General features: G+C 43.3%; 1 protein-coding gene across 1 annotated transcript in view; it reads left to right on the top strand.

Annotated features, from left to right (window-relative positions):
* Positions 1 to 627: 627 nt before the first annotated feature.
* The window catches only part of LOC147693543 (protein sel-1 homolog 3-like), a 413447-nt gene continuing 395799 nt past the window's right edge, over positions 628 to 18275 (top strand). Inside the window, exon 1 of the mRNA XM_086933234.1 lies at positions 628 to 684. The gene's annotated coding sequence lies outside the window, so the exon portion shown is untranslated. The remainder of the gene's footprint in view (positions 685 to 18275) is intronic.

The raw sequence follows: 18275 nt of genomic DNA, 5'->3' as shown, positions 1-18275 counted from the left end.
TACCACAGAGGCAGAGAGGGAGGAAAGGCAGCGAGGCCACAAAGTAAAATGGAATAAAACCAGAGCGAGATGGAGAGGAGGTAACTGAGGGGGTGAAGGACAGCGTGACTGAGGGGGGGGGGGGGTAACTGAGGGTGTAATGGACAGCGTGACTGAGAGGGGGTAAGATGCACGTGGTGAAGAGTTTAGACAAACGGAAGTAGGGTGACGGGGATGGGAGGGCACATGAGACGTCAGGAGGCAGGTTAGGACGTCACAGATGATAAGCAGGGAGTATGTATGATGGGGTTCAGGGAGTGAATGAGAAAGGAAAGTGAGTGCATGTGGTGAGGGCCTCTCAGAGCAGTTTAAATCTCACATGAGAGGGAAGTCCACAGCAGCAGATGAGAGGGGGGTTCAGAAGTACGGGATGGAGGGCGGGGTGCCTCGGCCGCACGGAGGGCTGGGAAGATGCCTCGACTCCAGGTGTGAGTGTGCGTGAGGGCGAGAGGCAGGTACCCGGATCCGCGGTTCCGGGACGGAGTCCGCGCCCAGCAGCGGGGCCGGGCCGTCCTCAGCACCGGGGAGGAGTGGAGAGAGACACGGGTGGAGTGAGACCAGGGAGGGAACAGAGAGGAAAGAGAAGCGCCAGAGGGAGTGGGAGAGCGCAGCAGAAGAGACGGGAGAGAGGGGAGAAGGCGCCAGGTGAGCAGGGAAAGGGGCACAGGTGAGAGGGCCGGTCCCTGCTGGGGGGAGGTCAGCTCGGACAGGCCTGGCAGGCTGCAGTACCGGCGCTCGCCTATAGGGGTCGCCATTCCCCACCTGCCCCCGGATGAGAGCCTTACACAGGGGCCCTCCGTCTGTTGGCATCTTGCATTGGCGCCCAATCTTTACTACAAGGACCCTGTGTGGAGAAGTGGTACCCCTCATACTCTCACCGAGGAGACAGGAAGGCGTCGGTCGACCACAGGGTTCGAATCAGGACTCATTGGGTTTATTTTATGCGTTTTTATATAGCACGGACTATACCCGAAGGTGTCAGAGCGCTTCACAATTGGAACAGTAATGATACATGAGGAAAAAATTACAAGTGAGCGTGTTACAAAAGCAAACGTTGTTACATGAGGCAATAGTGACAATTGTGAGCAACCAAAATACAAGAGGTAGCAAACGGTATATTACAGGAGGAAAAAGTGATATGTGTGCAGGTTACAAAAGCGTACAAAGTACAAGTAGAGGTATAATACGGCAATAAATGGCAGACACTCAAGCACAAGAACAAACGTTACATAGGCAATGGTGGCACTTGTGCAAGTGTCTAAAGCAAACAAAAGTGAGAGGTAGCAAACAGTGTGTTACAAGAGAAAAGTGGCGTGTGCATGTTACAAAAGAGTACCAAACACAGGTACAAGGATAATACTGCAATAAATGGCAAACACTCCAACCACAAGAACACACTGGGAAGGCATTTCCATAGTCATAGAGAATAGAATTTTCTATAATGGAAGGTCTTTCTTCAGATAATTGAGAGGGCGTGAATTGAAACGAGCTGCTGAATGGAGAACAGATTTATGGGGGAACAGGTGGGATTTGGGGAGGCCAGTAAGAAGAGAATTGCAGTAGTACAGTCTGGTGAGGACCAGCGATTGCACCCGAATTTTAAGGTCTTGCTCCGGGAAAAAGCGACGAATTCCCCAAAGAAGTCACAGCTGGTATCGAGCAGACTTTGCAATGGAATTGATGTGGAAGATTAGATTGAGTTTCTTGTCGAGTATGACACCAAGGGATTTTGCGCTGTCAACAATGATGGGTTTATTGTTAAGTAGATCCCGAGTTTAAAGTGACGTGCGGAGGCGGCAGGACCTTACTGCATACTTGTGTGGCCATAAATTGAATTTTAGGGACAGCCAGGCTACACGTTCACTGGTTGCTATCGAGGTCTCCGGCTTTTAGGGTGACCAGACTTCCTGGATTTCCCCGGACGTCTCGGTTTTCAGAGGAGTGTCCTGATGATTTTTCTAAATTTTATATACATGTCTCGGTTTTTGGGACAAAGGTTGAGTAATCCTGCTAATCAGGATTAAAATGTATTCTCTAGGTTCCAAAGGTGCCTATATTTTACAAATGAACTCGATGTCCTCGTATTCCAGTGTACTTACATTCAATTTGTATTTTCTTGAGCACAACAGATTCTGGCAAATTGAAAATTAATATGATGAAAAAAACATCTCTTTGTATCCAGAGTCCTCGAGTATTACTCAAGAACTCGGTTAAAAAGCAACCTTTGTCTTTTGCCAGAATATGTTTTGGTTAGTATATGTTTTGCCTAAAAAACAAAAAAAAAATCGAATGCAAATACACTGGAACATGACGATATATACTTTTTATTTGTAAATATATTAAGACCTTAGGAGTAAAGGGTAAACAATGAATCAGTTAATTGATGTTTGTTTCCGCCCAAGGAATACGCGGAATTTGGTAATTCCACGTTACTCTTGTAACACGGCGTTCTGGCCAAATTCCACTAATCGCCACGTGGCGAGTGGCATAATAACTTCACCCCAGCCCCAGCAGTGATGGGGGCCTGAGCTCCAGGGGTCCCCTCAGGCACTGTGGAGGGGTGGCGGCTGAGATCTTCTGACTTGGTCCGGAGCATGGGGCCCTCTCCATTCACTTTGCAGGGGGGCCCTCAAGTTTCGTTACACCACTGCGCACAGCAGACTTTTTTCCCCATAAGGATCCAGAAATGCGAGCGAGATTTGGCATCCCCTAGCACGATTTTCTAACGCGGGCAGTCAGAGGGCTGCTTCTCAAGTAGATTTGCTGCCACTCAAATGTCTGCACACAGTGTTAGACAAGTGCTAGAACAGTGTTAATAATACACCGCACAATATTGTGAGGCTGGGTCTAGAACATAATTAACCATATACCACCCACGTCACTGGCCTTCCATTCAATCAGTATTTTATATACATCACACACAGTCGGGCTGGTGCTAGAATAGTATTAACATACACCACCCACAGTGTTGGGCTACTATTTGAACTGTATTAAATATACATTGCACTCAGTGATAAGCAGGTACTAGAACAGTGTTAAGCATATACAGCATAGAAATGTAAGGCTGGCTCTGAAACAGTACTAATCATACACTGCATACTGTGCTGGCCTGCTATTCAAACAGTATTATATATACACATCACACTCAGTCAGGCTGGCACAAGAACAGTATTAACATACTTTACCCTTAGTGTTGGGCTTCCATTAGAATAGTATTGCATTAGAGCTGTATTACAATACATTGCCCACAGTGTTGTTCTGATTAAGCATGCGCGGAGTTCGCAGCGTTTTACTCTGTGGAACGCGCAAAGCGCCAGAAAAACTCTGCCGCACTCCGCGGAGTTCCTCCACCGGCGGAGTATGTTAAGTCGCGCTGCTCGCTCTGATTTCTAGTGGCAATCATTTGTCCCGTGCTGTAAAATCAGTGCGAACGGCACTACGCGTCGGACCAGAAGGAGCTGCTGCTTTCTGCAGCTCGAATAGACATTCTACTCGAGTGACAGCTTCCACAACGCAAATGCCAGATTTCTCAAAGCAAGCAGTCGCGACCTGCTGTGACAACCTGTGATGAGAAATCTCACCAGGAGGAGCTCTAGCACGTTATTTTTTCTCGCAAGCGATCACCAACTTACAGTTGGCAAACTGCTGGAGAAAAAAACTCCTCTCTGTGTCACTTCCAGGATTTTTTCGGAACTTTGCACTCCGCACAGAGCGCGGAGTGGGCAAAACTCCACGAACTCCGCCGGCGGAGCGGAATTCTTCACCCACCCTTAGTTCTGAAGCAACAACAGCATTAAACAGACATCACACACAGTGTTTGGCTTCCATTAGAACAGTATTCAAAATACACCACACACAGTTTTGAGCTGGCGTTAGAACAGTATTAACTGTACACACACACACACACACACACACACACACACACACACACACACACAGCGTTATGCTTCTATTAGAACAGTATTATATATACATACAGACGACTGGCCCTAGAGCAGTATTCAACATACACCACCCACAGTGTTGTGCATCCATTAGAAAACTATTCAATTTAGTTAGAATGTTATTAACCATACAATGCCCACAGAGTTGTTCTGGTGCTACAACAACATTAAAGAGAAATCACACAGTGTTGAGTTTCTGTTAGAAGAGTATTAACAAAACATTTGCACCTCACAATGCTGGGCTTCCATGAGAACAGTGGTAAATATTCACCACCCACGGTGTTGGGCTTGAACTAGAACAGCATTAACATTACACCGCCTACAGCATTTGGCTTCTATTAGAATAGTATTATATATGCATCATACACAATTGGGCTGGCACTAGAACAGTATTAAACATATAGCACCCATAGTTCTGGGCTTCCATTAGAACAGTATTCCATTAGAACAATATTACCATACATTTCTAACCATGTTGTTCTGATGTAGAACAAGATTAAACAGACACCACATACAGTTTAGGGCTTTCATTAGAACCATGTTACTATATCCTACCCACAGTGTTGGGCTTGCACAAGAACAGTATTAAACATACCCCACGCACAGTGTTAGCCATCCTATCACAGTCTGCCACACACAGTGTTGGGATGGCATTAGAACAGTATTGACTATGCACCACATACAGCGTTTAGCTTTTATTGCCAAGGCTGCCCGGGGGCCCACGTAGGGGACCCTCCAACAGGGCGGCCGCCTTAGTGCAAAAGAAGGCACACTAGTCAGCACACTAGTGCCCCCGGCCTCCCAAAATTGGTAACCACCGATTGGCGACGGCCACGGTGTAATTTGGCTCATCAGGCGGGCAGGCGGCATAGGGGCTGGCCTGCCCTCGGATCTCCCGTAAGATAACCCCCAATGTTGGCATATTTGTTATGCAAATAAACCTGCAGCAATTTTCTCCACTAACAAGGTTTCTTGGGGTTTATTTATGTATGTTGCTGTATGAAAACTGAGGAGTGTTGCCGATATTGGCACTATAGAGCAGTATTAACATACACTACCCATAGTACTGGGCTGGTGCTAGAAAAGTATTCTCAAACGCACAAAGGGCGATTGGAGGAATGCAGTGTGGGGTAGCATTCCAATCTATCATGCTTTTACTCTCCATGCCACCTCTGTTGGAACCAAGCCATATGCAAATCAGTCCTGACCCTGCTCCAATAGGAACACTCCTGCCCAAACTGCAAAGCCTAGTCCTCCCTGAACCAGACCAGATGCAACCCAAGACTGGATTTGCCCTGATTGAGGCTCATTAGTCAGGTGTAGCTTGGATCCAGTGGCACCCTGAGCAAAGGACCCATGTCTGAGCATACCCTTGCCACTTAGGACAGAGCCCCAAACACATAAAAAGGTGGTTGGGGGAATGCTAAAAAAAGTATAAAGGCTGGCAGTCGCCCGGGGTTGCATTCCAATCCATTATTTTTTTACCCACCCTGCCCCCTCATTTCAGATTGATCTCTATGAAAATCAGTTTTGTCTCAGCTCCAATAGGAACAGTCCAGTCTGAACTTCCTGGCCAGGCCCGCCTTGAACCCGAGCACGAGCAACCAAGGACCGGTATTGCTCTTATTAGGGCTTATCAGCCACGTATGCTTGTGGCATGAAGTTCAAAATAAGGATGGTTCGGGATGCGGCCCAAGTATGTACCTGTGGCTGAGGTAAAATCAAACATTCCATCCATCACTTTTTGAATACTTCAACCTTACACTGCAGGCAGCCTGTGTATAATTATCATAATCCGTGTGCCAGCGGCACACTGCAAATTGGTGTGTCATTCGCACAATCCAAGTGCAAGTCATACACTGAGAGCGGGTGTATCATTACCTCAATCTGTATGCAGCCTTTTACTACAGGTTGGTGGATGATAATCACAATCCTTGTGGCCGGCTTACACTACGGGTTGGTGCATCATTATAATAGTCCCAGTGCACATCTTACTGTGGGCTTGTGTTATTATCAGAATACAGTGCTTTCCTCATAGTGTGAATAACTGTGTCATTATCACAATTCTTGTGCCCATCTTACGCTGTGGTTGTTGATTGATTATTACAATACTGCTAGCTTTACACTGTGAACTGTTACATCATTATCAAACTCTATCTCCTACCCTGAGGTGGCCTTTATGTCTTTGGCCCTTCTCTTTCCTGTGATTCCTCATTCTCACAGCTATAACTTGTACAGGTTACATATCAGAGGTCAAGAAAAGGTCTCCCTGCAAAATAATGCGAGTTCCTCTAGGCAGAGAAATGAAATCAGTGTGCATACGCCTAAGGCAGCTCTTGTTTGTTTATATGGACCAAGTTCCAAAGATACATACATAACACAACTGAGTAAAAAGGGCACAAAGAAGATAAGAGAACATGCATGTCACATCATCATATATGTTTATTCATAATTAGATGAAGATCTCATAATAAGTTCCACAAGACATAAAAAAGGAAAAATTATTATTGTTCCATACTTTAACATCCACGCTTCATTCGTATCTGCAGTCACACAAAGTGCATCCAACCAAAAAATCAAGGTACAAAAAGATTCGTTTAAATATACTATTCATTATCGTTCTATCAAAATCTGATGCTTCTAAACACAATATACATAGGAATTTCCATCATTTAAATCATATTGTGGCTTAATATGATAATCTTCATCATCTATGCGTTTCGGCACAGAAGCGCCTTCTTCAGGACAGTCACCTTTAAGTAAATGATCAGTACACAATGTAGGTGAAGCCAATGCCAAGAACTGTACATGAATCTGCAGAGGCCTTTGGAATGGATATCAATAGGAAAGGCCTGAGTGAATGAACAGAGGAGCGCCCAAACGGTCACAAGCTGCCTCGGTACAGATATCTCTATGAGGGTCATGAGTACCCTAGGGGATATGTGAAAAGATGCGGACATTAATGATACCCAAATGGCAATAATCCTGCACTCATATATAGTATATATATGTGTATATGCTTAGGGCCTCTATCTATGAAAGGCTATAAACATGATAGGGTTCCCCAGACACTCAGTAAAGGTTCTACTGGAGATATCTGGGAGGTCTTCGGATGAAAATAAGCCAACCTACTTAAAAAGCGAGCCTATTTAATGTATGGAAACTCCTATGTATATTGTGTTTAGAAGCATCAGATTTTGATAGAACGATTATGAATAGTATATATACAATAATCTTTTTGTTACTTTCTTTCTTTGGTTGGCTGCACTTTGTGTGACTGCAGATACGAATGAAGCGTGGTGTTAAAGTATGGAATAATAATAATTTTTCCTTTTTTATGTATTGTGGAACTAATTATGTGATCTTAATCTAATTATGAATAAACATATATGTTGATGTGACATCCATTTTCTATTATCTTCTATGTGCCCTTTATACTCATTTGTGTTGTGAATGTATCCTTGGAACTTGGTCCACATAAATAAACAAGAGTTGCCTTAGGCTTATGCACACTGACATGTTACATATCATACAGGTTCATGCCTCACACATTAATGGTAACCTCTAGGTTACAGGTACTTCTGTGGTGCTGGTATCCACTCCAACCCAATATGACAGCACATACTGCTATGTCAGTTTCTACATGGCCCATGTATGTAATTCAGAACTGCAATTCCACACTGCACGAGATTACAGCGAAGATCATTACCCCGCCACTTTCAAGCCAGATTCCACACATTCCCTACATATGTAGCATGCCAAAAATTACTGTGCCCCCATATGCTGGTGTGTGGCTATCAACAGCGCTATAGGTGAAGTGACACCCAGGCCAGGGGGTGTTATGAACCCAATGCTCCCCAATTATGGCTGTGTCCAGCCAGTGAAAGGGGGGCAATTTAATTTACGTGCACCAGGGCCTATGACACCATTGCTGTGCCACAGGTCCAAGCTATTATCTAAATGAAAAACACACAAAAACTGCTTCTGCATCATTTGTTCTGTGCCCATTGGAGGCAACACTGATTAAGTTACTTACTTACTAACTGCTGTTATGCCAACTGGCATGTAAGGCATCAACAAAGGACCTCCACTTCTGTCTGCCTTGGGTAAGTTTCTGTACAGTGCCTCAGGTGTGGTTCAGGGTCTTCATTTCTGTTTCCACAGTTCACCTCCAGGTGTCCTTTGCCTGCCTCTCTTCTGTTTGCTTTGTGGGGTCCAGTGCTGAGGTGTTCTTGCAACTGAGTTTTGTTCTCTTCTGATGATGTTTTCTATCCATCTCCACCTTTTTCCCGTAATGATGGAGTCCATGCTCTCTTGCTTGGATCTGGTGAGTAGCTCCTGGTTGGAGATGATTTGAGGGCAGAACATGTGGAAAATTCTTCTCAGGTAACTGGTGTGGAAGGCGGAGAGATTGATATTGTCACTTTCTGTCATCATTCAGCATTCTGGCCCATATAAAAGTGTGGACAGAACACAGCTCTGGTAAAGCCTCAGCTTGATGTTAGTGTTGTCCTGAGATAACCCCAACACATTGTTCAGCACCACGGAGGGTATTCCTGGCCTTATTAATTCTGGTATTGATGCCACTGCCTGCACCTCCATCATGCCTGATAGGGTAACTCTTTGGTCATGGCCAGGTCCTCTCCATGCCTCTTCATTGATGAAGGGCTTGGGATGTTGAGTGGCATGACTTCTGATTTCTTCATGTTGTTTTTCAGGCCCACTTGCTGTGCATAGAAATTGGGGCGAGGCGTCTTTTCCTGCAAATGCTGGTGTGTGTGTGAGAGCAAGGCTAGGTCATCCGCATAGTCACGGTCCACCAGTATAGAAAATATGGTCCATCTGAAGCCTCTGGCTTGGGTTACAGATGTGCATCGCATTACCCAGTTTATGACGAGGTTGAAGAGCAAAGCGGACATCACACATCTCTGTGTCACACAGGTCTTGACTTCGAAGCTATACTCACTATTTCCAACCTTGCAGATAAAATGAACATAGAAGCTCTTGATGAAGAGAACTATCTGCTGCAGTATGCCATAGGATTTCAGTATACAGCAGAGGCTTTCATGGTGAATACTGTTGAAGGCTTTCTTAAAACCAATGAAGTTGATGTATAGTTGCCTCAGCCATTCCATGCATTGCTCTACGATGTTGTGTAGAGTAAGGAACTTATCAGCACACTCTCTGTCCTTGCCCACTGCATCAAACATGCTATGCATATGGAGTCTCACCATGATTTTCATCAGGATTGACAGAAGGCTGACTCCACACCAGTTATTACAGCTGTTTAATGCTCCCTTCTTTGGAATCTTGACAATGGATGTGTTGGTTCTGGCTTTCCTCCCAAAATGATGTAAACAGTGGTTGAAGGATCCTGGCTGATGTTTCAGGGTCCACCTTGAGCAATTATACATTCAGGTTGTCTTGTCTAAGAGCTTTTCTGTTCTTGAGAGATGGGATGGCCGTGACAATTTCTTCCGTCTATGGTTGGGCGGTGTTCACTTTGAAGTCTGTCTCTGCTTCTTGGATGTCCGCTTCACTTGTTGGTATTGCTTTTGTCAAGACGTCTTTGAAGTGCTCAGACCAGCGTGCTTCCTGCTCTTTCTCTGTTGTGAGTAGTCTGCCTTATTTATCTATGATAGGGGTGTTGTATGTTGCATGAGATTTACCACAGACTATCTTTATGATCTTGAAGACCTTCCCCAGTTCCTCACTAATGGCTGCCTCCTCTGCTTGTCTGGCAAGGTTATCCATGGATGCCTGCTTGTCTTCTCGGGTCATTCGTTTGACTGATTTGTTTGCTTCTATGTATTGTTGCTTGTACTTCTCCTGCAGTCCCTCCGATTTGGCATCTGAGAGTTTCTTTTTTGCTGCCCTTCTGTCTTCAATAGCTTGCCATGTGTCTTTTCTTATCCATTGCTCCCTTGTTTTGGTCCCCAGGCATGCTTCACTGCTCTTCACATATATTGAAGAGAGCTTCTGCCATCTTTTCTTGACTACAACGGCAGCTGGCTCCGACTGATCTTCCAGGTCTGCCAGGAGTTGGAACCCAATGCCTCACCAAAATCAGGGAGTGCTCAAAGCCATCCCTCCTCTATGTTATAGGAGTGATGTGAATGTTTTTTTTATAACTTTCTGGTGCCTCAAGATGTTTTACCTTGTTAAAGCAGCAAGATACCAATATTGTCCTTTCTATGACATGTAGGCCTTACTTAAAGGGAATAGCAAACTACAAGTCCCAACATTCCTAATGGTGTCAGATAGAAAGCAAAAAGATAATAAATCTGAGAGCTAATGGCATAGGAACGTAACTATGTACAATATGAAGTATTTTATTAACATTTTAAGAAAATGCCATGTAACAACGTAATGCTTACACAAGTATACACACACACTGAATATAGTCTAACTCAATATTTAATTTTTTACGTTTTGCTGCAGATGGGGTATACACTAGTTCCAAAACGTCTAGGCACAAAGGGTGCTTTTTCAGATATACTGCACACAGCTGAACACATAGGTGCCACACCCAGCCACCTGCCATGAGAGACACTGTCAGGCAGACTTGGCTTTTTAGCTGACAGTACTTTGCATTCTTGGACTTGAAGTTGCACTTCTAGCATATGGCTCAAAAGCCCATAATGAAAGTGCTCCCTCCTGAAAAGCTTGCAGGATGCCCCGCATAAAAGAATTCTTAAGGCTCTACATGTCAGCGCCACAATGGTACCTCTGCTTGGTGGTAATGGGCAGGCGGGGACAGTTCTGGTTCTTTCTCGTAAGTGGGGAGTGGGTGAATAGCCACAGTGAAGGATTTGCAGCACTCTCAAGTTTCTACTGGTCCATGCATGAGTTGCTCACACTACCCAGGCTTTGAGGTCTTGCCTACAAGACAGTGCAAGGTTGCTAAAAACCTACTCTGAACTAACATTGGGAGTACAGCCCACTCATTGCTTAATATTGGTTGGCATTATTGTCACTCATTTGCTTGCTTCTTATTCAGTGTCTTGCCTTCTTCTCCATGTTTTTATCCATCGCCTGGAGCATAGCCTCTTCAATATCATTTTGATTGGCTGACTCACACATTTAGGGAACTGCTTCTTTGTTTATCATTCAACACCCAATTTTATTGTATTTTATTGTACATTTTATTGTATTTTATTGTAATTGCATTTATATAGTGCTTAAAATCCCTGACGAGGCGTTGAAGCACTTTTTTTTGGCAAGTAGCACGCTACTCCGGAAACCCATAAAGGATTGGCGGTGAATTATTATAGTGAAATATGAAAGTAATTTGAGTGGTGGATATGTTAGTCAGTTATTTGGATTGAAAAGGATAGTGGAGGGATAGAAGCGAGAAAAGGCTTGTATTTATATAACACTTGCTACCCCTGCTGGGGTGTTGAAGCACTTTTTTGGCGAGTAGTTCGCTACTCGGGAATCCATAAAGGATTAGTGGTGAATTAGTCTAGTGAAATATGAAAGTAATTTGACTGTTGGATATGTTAGAGATGTTATTTGGATTGAGAAGGATAGCGGTGGGCTAGAAAAGGGAAAAAGGTTTGCATTTATATAGCACTCGCAACCCCTGATAAGGTGTTGAAGCTCTTTTTTGGTGAGTAGCAAGCTACTCCGGAACCCATAAAAGATCAGTGGTGAATTAGTATAGTGAAATATGAAAATAATTTGAAAGGTGGACATGTTAGCCAATCAATCAATCAAATCGTCTTTATTCGATTCACACAGTGTATCATAAAAGCGTGCATAATAAAATACAATACAGTAAAAATAGGTTAAAAATAAGGATAATAAGGTGCAGAGTCAGTGTATCATAGGCAGTAATAATCTGCACACCTGTTAACGACTTTGTTCTGAATATAACATCCCTTAAAAATCTTGCTAAAACCATACATATATACACATTTGGAAGTAGTTACAAATGTAAGAAAGCCGGCATACATTGCCTAAAATTTCAAGATTTCATTAATGGCTTGATAAAGGAATTTCTCAATTCTGTATAAAATTTACAAAAAAAATAATATATGCACAGTCGATTGTTTGGACATTTTATCACAAGGAAAATACATTAGTTCACATGACCAGTTATTAATATTCGGAAAGCTTGTCAGGTGATGGAAAATATCGAGCCTAAATCGTGTCAGAGCAAACCTATGCTGAGTGTTAAGAACGTTACCTAAATAAGGTTGCAAATAAAAAGGCTGTCAAAATCATTTGGTTATGAGAAACAGTAGGTTTAACCAATTCAACGGACAACCTCAGTTCCTCAAGTAAATTTAACCATTCTAACTTTAGTGTTTTCCTCGTGATGTTGCTCAGGGTTTCTGGATGATCAAAGAATTCAGCGAAGCTATTATCAGACATAATTTGCTTGATAAACTTTAACCATGGAGTTTTTTGGCCAAGCTCCGAGCCACAATAGTCCTTTACAATGACATGATGAAGTTCCATATAATCCGATGCCCAGATCTTATGCCAGAGAAGGACTGGCTGAACCTTTATCAGATCTGCTAGGTATGTTGCACCCAACTCAGAATGGCACACAAAGTTAGAACAACTGGTGGGAAGCGCAAGAAGGTTTAAAAAAAAAGACATTTTCTAACAGCTGTAAAGGCTCAACATATACATACCCCCACAACGCAGAACCATACATCGCAATAGGTCGAAATGTAGCGTTGCAGATACTTAACATCTCTTTAGGATGTTTGCTACCCAATTTGTTAGAGAAATTGCAAATGGCCATAATTGATCTAACAAATTGGAGCCTTCTGGAGCTTACAACACTTCTCCAATTCCCCTCACAATCAAATAAGATCCCCAGGTACATAAAAGAAGGTGTTTGCGTTAGAATGGCTTTCTCTATTTGAATATTATGCCACTTTAATGTTCTTTGGCCTGCTTTCATGACAAAAGTTTGGCTGACGTTAATTTGTATATACCCAAATTCTCCATAAAATGTACAAATTTGTCAAGGAGGCCCTGCAGAGCCAATGGGGTGCGGGCCATGAGCACTGCATCGTCTGCATAGAGCAAAACCGGTATAAGACGGTGCCCAACTTGGGGTAGATCCGTACATGTATTGAGAAGAGTACTACCCAAACTATGAATATACAAATGAACAGAAAAGGGGCAAGTACACAACCTTGTTGGACCCCTTTTTGAATACTATAAGGTCGTGCACATTCACCTTTCAGACCAAAACAGATCCTTGCGGTGCTAGTTGAGTACAGATATCTAAGAAAGTTGACTATAGTAGTATCTACATCCATTGAAATCATACCAGACCAAAGTTTTTTGTGAATTACACAGTCGAAAGCGGAAGACAGGTCGACAAAAACTGAAAACAAATTACCACGCTTAATGTGTACATATTTGCCTATCAGCAGATTCAAATTGATGGCTTGCTCCGTGGTCCCAATTCCCAGTCGAAATCCATATTGTAGATCCGAGATGATGTTATTACAATCCGCCCACTCCTGTAGTCTACATAAAAGCATGCGAACAACCACTTTAACTAATGAGTCTAACAAACAAGTGGGTCTGTAGTTCTCTGGGGAATTTCGGTCGCCTTTCTTGAATATTGGCACAATATATGACTCCGACCAGGAATTTAGGAACCACACACTCCGATAGGATCTAAGGACAAGGGTCAACAGGGGACCCCAAAAATCAATATTAGCCTCAAAAAGATCAATCGGAATACCATCTGAGATGAGCAGCGGTTGAAGACGCTGAACCCGGTTTTGTCAGGTCAGGGCCCCCCTCGGTGCAGGCAGTGTTTCCTCCAATAGCCCTCATTGTCCCTGTTTTATAACTCACTAGAAGCCCGTCCCGACGTTGTCCGGGTATGAATTGCTGCCGGCCAGTAGTATATTGATTTGTAGGATTTCGTTTTGATAGCATTTCTTATCTGTGACAGGCCTGTGAAACGTTCCGATTCACAGTGCACTGCTGATGCACTTAAGAGTATGCGTTCAGTAGTGTGTGAACTCGAGTTTCCCTACTTTATTTTTCCTTGCAATATTATATAGCCAAACTCTACAACATGGCATAAGCACCATTTACATTACAGAAGAACACATTCATCTGTCGTAGGCATGGGGAGACAAAGCGATTTGCCTGGAATCACAGGATGTTGAGCTGATGCCGAGATTCGAACGTAGCTCCCCAGCTCTAAAGTTCGCAATTCTAGAACTTGTGGCGGGAGGTGTGTATAAAAAGTGTATGTCCGTGCTGCCCATCAATGAGAGACCTGTGCATTTTTCAAATGGGTGGTGAAAAAATATGAGTATGTTGCTGGAGATGTTGGCCGCCATGCCACCAATGTACTTACCGGGGGAGGGTGAACACCCATTATTCAGCAACTTTCTTTCCTCATCACTCCGCATACTTTCATTACGAAAGTACCATGACTCCGCAATGCCATTATAACGCATGGCATTACATTTTATATTCTTTTACCACACATACATTTACAACGAGATTCGTTGTAAATGCATGAATTTTAAAAGCATGTTTTTTTAAATGTTTGGATAAGGTAAGTATGGGTATAGGGGTATATGTTTTGGGTTACTGAGGTATATGTTTTGGGGTGTTTGGGTATGTTAAGTGTTCAGATATAGTTTTGGGTTATGGGGTACAGGGGTAGTTTTAGGGTTTAGGGATAGGTATGGGTTTTGGGGTACATGGGTATTTTTAGGGTTCAGGGCTAGGTTTGGGTTTTGGGGTACAGGGGTATTTTAGGGTTCAGGGGTAGGTTTGGGTTTTGGGGTACAGGGTTATTTTTAGGGTTCAGGGCTAGGTTTGGGTTTTGGGGTACAGGGTTTTTTTTAGGGTTCAGGGCTAGGTTTGGGTTTTGGGGTACAGGGGTATTTTAGGGTTCAGGGGTAGGTTTGGGTTTTGGGGTACAGTCGTATTTTTAGGGTTCAGGGCTAGGTTTGGGTTTTGGGGTACAGGGGTATTTTTAGGGTTCAGGGATAGGTTTGGGTTTTGAGGTACAGGGATATTTATAGGGTTCAGGGCTAGGTGTGGGTTTTGGGGTACAGGGGTATTTTTAGAGTTTAGGGATAGGTTTGGGTTTTGGAGTACAGGGTATATTTATAGGGTTAAGATGGGTTAGTGTTTAAGGGTGTTGGGGTATTTTAAGGAGTAAGGGTGGGTTATGATTATGGAGTGCAGGGGTATTTAAATGGAGCAGGGTGGGATTAGCACACGATATGAGACATGGCATGAAGGGTGGAACGTACCACACGCCTCCAGCGTTTGTCACGCCCCCAGCACACGCCTACAGCACAACGCAGACATGCCTACAAGGGGCTACTTTGCTGGCACGGTTCTTTTACCTTTTTAATGTATATGGTGGGCGCCTGCATAGCCCATGTCCTTCTGCTGCAACTGCCCTTTCCAACGCTGTATTGGGTGTTGTGATTGGTGCTGTGGTTCCTGAGATTACCCGCCTCAAAGGTACGGATAAATGACTGTCGAGATTTTGGTGTGGACTTAGCTAAAGAAGAGCTAGGATGTTTCCTTTCCCCCTAATTTAGTATAAACAGTGACTTGTTTTCAGGATAACATAGAAAGCAAAAAAACAATTTACCAAGAGGGCAGGAAGCAGTGAACGCCACAAACTTACAGTGCCAGCCACACCATAGGGGAACAGTGAGATAATTGTTGAAACATCCAATCAAGGGGGGGGCCTAGCTCTGCCTCTTCCTGTCGCAGATGGGCCCGCCCTTGGCCAGGCTTTGCCCGGGCACGGCCGCGCACATTCCGAGCTGCGGGAGCCCTGCGCTGCCTTTAAGCGACTCCTGGCGTGGGTAACACACGTTGGCAGCGCCTGTTGCTGAGCCTGGTGGGGGTTGAAGTCCCCAGAAAAATGCTGGTGTGCGATGACGGGCTCCTGCATGTTAGTCTGTTATTTGGATTGAAGAGGATAGTGGTGGGATAGAAGAGTGAAGGATTTAGACATTTTTAAAAAATATATTTTATTTTGTTTTAGAGGTTATAGCAGTAGGAGTTGGCTTGGGATGAGTAAAAGGGGTGTGAAGGGGGAAGAGTCAGAGGGAAGGGTTTAGAAAGGCTTGATTTAGGGGATCGGAATAGTAAAAGAGATATGAAATGATGGGGATCTTAGTAGTGGTATTGGGTTTGTGTTGAAAAAGAGAGCGGAGGTAGAGGATATATTGATAGAGGTATATGGTGAGAAATAGGGTAGTGCATTAGAAGGTGTAGTAGAAAGAGTTTTGAGATGTGTCAGAGAGTTGAGGCAGAGGATATATTGAGAGAGATGTAGGGAGAGAAATAGGGTAGTGCTTTGGATATGCTGAATTTGAAGAAAACTAATACATGTATCGATCCATAAGTACATGGAAGGTATATAGATGCATAAAGTTAGTAAGTATATGTAGATTAAAGATGCTTTAAATAAACTCCGTCTTTCAAGTGTTGTACTTAAATTAATGTTATTTATTTGGTTATATATAATTTTGTTTGCAATTCAATAGCGAAACAAGTGTAGATAAGTAGTTATGATAAAAAGATTTACTTATTTATGCAGTGACTTATATACATGTTAAACACATAGAGTATTGTAACTATCTGTAATATGTACATTTGTTTTGCAGAACTAATGAATATCTATTTTTTTTCAAACATAATTATTCTACACATTTATACAAAGCAATACACATATATTTGTATATATCTATAGTAAAAATAAATGCTTATATACAGAGTGATATGCTGTATATTTTTGTTTGCGTATGGTGCTTATGTAGGGAAGAGCTAATTCTTGAGTAGTTTTCTGAAGATAAGGTGGTTATCCGTGGATCTTATGTGGGGGTAGGGGGGGTAAAGACTTCCATAGTTTGGCTGCCTGATCATAGAAGGTGTGCCACCCATGTTTTTTTCTTGTATCTTGGGATTTTAAGACGAGGCGCCATTCTAGAGTGGAGGTTCCTCTGTTAAAGGTGTTGGGTGATTTTATTCATGTTGAAGAGTGGTTCCATTCCATGTATCGCTTTGTGGGTGATACAAAGCAGCTTGAACGTGGATCTTCTGGCAACCGGTAAACAATGCAGGGCTTTCAAGGCTGGGAATATGTGGTCTTGCGGTTATGTATGTAAGAGTAGTATGGCAGCCGAGTTCTGAATCCATTGTAATCTTTTCATGGTTGTTAAAGGTGATCCGTGGTAGAGGCTATTAGCGTAATCAAGTTTGTACAGAACAAGGGAGATGGTAGCTTGGACCTTATGTTATATTAACAAAGCTTGATCTTGCTAGTTTGTCCACTTGGGCATTCATCAATAGCTTGGAGTCCATGGTTATTCCGAGGTTTCTTACTCCCTTTGATACTTTAGGCGATGTTCCCAGATCCTCAGGCCAGGCGGAAAGCAGGTCATAATGTTTCTAATCACCATAAATGAGTATTTCTGTTTCTAAAAAGTTGTGAGTTTCCAATGTCTTTGGGGCATTCCACTTGAAGGAGTATTTCTGTGTCATCTGCATAGTTATAGCACGTGAGGTGAAATTGATTGATCAGTGCCGGTAATGACTTCATGTAGATATTGAAAAGCATGGATGAGATGATAGAGCCTTGAGGGACCCATGCTTTTGTGTAGTACGATTTGCACGCGAAAGGTGAGGTATGGATGACATTAGTTCTGTTGTGAAGGTAGGATGCGATCCAGTCTAGAGCAGTCCCCTTTATGCCGGCTTCGTAGAGTCTTTGTACTAGAGTTTCATGATCAACTGTGTCAAAAGCAGCCGAGCGGTACAAAAGAAGTAGCACAGCAACCCCGTTGCAGTCAACTGTGTTCTTTAGATCATCCCAGATGGCAAGGAGGGCAGATTCTGTGCCTCTTTCTGGACGGAATCCCGTTTGGAAGTCTTAGAGTATGGCATTTTCGTCAATGAATTATGACATTTGGGTGATCGCTGCTCTTTCTATCAGTTTGCCCAGGAAAGGTCCAATTGTAATCCGTCTGTAGTTGTCAGGGTTCAGCAGGTCCAAGTGTGTTTTCTTCAGTAAAGGGCTTATGTATGACCTTCTGGAAATATTCTGATAGTTAAGGAATCATTGATGATTCTTCTTACTGGAGTGGCAGCAGAAGTTGCTAAAAGAATTGCCTTGAAGGTTTGCAGTGGACACGGTTCAGAAGGGCTGCCGGCGGGCTTGCTTGCTATGACCAGGTCCATAAATTCATAGTGTGAAATGTGTTGGAAGGAACGGAGAGGCTGATTAAGAGTATTCTTGGATTGTTGCTTTTGTAAAAGGGT

The sequence above is a fragment of the Lissotriton vulgaris genome, chromosome 8 (assembly GCF_964263255.1).
Source record: "Lissotriton vulgaris chromosome 8, aLisVul1.2, whole genome shotgun sequence".
Lineage (NCBI taxonomy): Eukaryota > Metazoa > Chordata > Amphibia > Caudata > Salamandridae > Lissotriton > Lissotriton vulgaris.
This window is presented reverse-complemented; position numbering and strand designations above follow the sequence as displayed.